The sequence below is a fragment of the Arachis duranensis genome, chromosome 7, assembly GCF_000817695.3.
Source record: "Arachis duranensis cultivar V14167 chromosome 7, aradu.V14167.gnm2.J7QH, whole genome shotgun sequence".
Classification (NCBI taxonomy): Eukaryota; Viridiplantae; Streptophyta; class Magnoliopsida; order Fabales; family Fabaceae; genus Arachis; species Arachis duranensis.
This window is the reverse complement of record NC_029778.3, coordinates 36,458,164-36,459,490: the sequence shown is the minus strand read 5'-3', so window position 1 is coordinate 36,459,490 and position 1,327 is coordinate 36,458,164. Positions and strand designations below refer to the sequence as shown.

General features: G+C 39.9%; 1 non-coding gene across 1 annotated transcript; it reads left to right on the top strand.

The window, feature by feature from the left end:
- The first annotated feature begins 529 nt into the window (after nucleotides 1-529).
- On the top strand, nucleotides 530-633 carry LOC127741001 (small nucleolar RNA R71). Its single transcript, XR_008001856.1, has one exon. It is a non-coding gene; the product is annotated as a small nucleolar RNA R71 (small nucleolar RNA).
- Nucleotides 634-1,327: the final 694 nt, after the last annotated feature.

The following is a 1,327-nucleotide window of genomic DNA, read 5'->3' as shown; positions in this document are numbered from 1 at the left end:
TGGAAAAGGCTTAATATTGCCAAACCTATTTCTCCCACCATTATTGTTGTTGAAGCCTTGTTGAGGCTTCTATTGATCCTTCCATGAGAAATTTGGATGATTCCTCCATGAAGGATTATAGGTGTTTCCATAGGATTCTCCCATATAATTCACCTCTTCCATTGTAGGATTCTCAGGGTCATAAGATTCTCCTTCTGAGGAGGCTTCTTTAGCACTGCCGAATGCAGCTTGTAATCCAGTCAGATTATGAGAAATCATATTGACTTGCTGAGTCAATATTTTGTTCTAAGCCAATATGGCATTCAGAGTATCAATCTCAAGAACTCCTTTCTTCTGAGTCATCCCATTATTCACAGGATTTCTTTTAGAAGTGTACATGAACTAGTTATTTGCAACCATCTCAATGAAATCATGGGCTTTTGTAGGGGTTTTCAAATGAAGAGATCTACCAGCAGAGTGGTCTAATGACATCTTAGACAATTCAGACAGACCATCATAGAATATACATATGATGCTCCATCCGGGGTGTATGTCAGAAGGACACCTTTTGGTTAATTGCTTGTATCTTTTCCAAGCTTCATAGAGGAATTCACCTTCCTTCTGTTTGAAGGGTTGGACGTCAACTCTAAGCTTGCTCATCTTTTGAGGTGGAAAGAATTTGGTCAAGAAGGCGTCGACCAACTTGTCCCAAGAGTTCAGGCTTTCTCTAGGTTGTGAGTCCAACCATGTTCTAGCTCTATCTCTCACAGCAAAGGGGAAAGCATAAGTTTGTAGACCTCAAGATTAACCCCATTGGTCTTAACAGTATCACAGATCTGCAAGAATTCAGCTGAGAACTGATGAGGATCTTCCGATGGAAGTCCATGAAACTTGCAATTTTGCTGCATTAGAGAAACTAATTGAGGCTTAAGCTCAAAGTTGTTTGCTCCAATGGCAGGAATTGAGATGCTTTTTCCATTGAAGTTGGAAGTTTGTGCAGTATAGTCACCATGAATTTTCCTTACATCTCTTGCATTGTTGTTGGATTCGGCTACCATGTCTACTTCTTTTTTCGAAATTCTCTGAAAGGTCCTCTCCGGAGCGTTGTGCTTTAGCTTCTCTTAGCTTCCTCTTCAGAGTCCTTTCAGGTTCAGGATCAGCTTCAACAAGAATGTTTTTATCCCTGTTTCTGCTCATATAAAAAAGAAGAGAACAAAAGAAATATTGGAATCCTCTATGTCACAGTATAGAGACTCCTTGATGTGTCAGAGGAAAAGGAGTAGAAGAATGAGAAGAGAGAGGAGGTGAGTTTGAATTTTTTTTTAGATGAGTGGAGGAGAATGTCAGC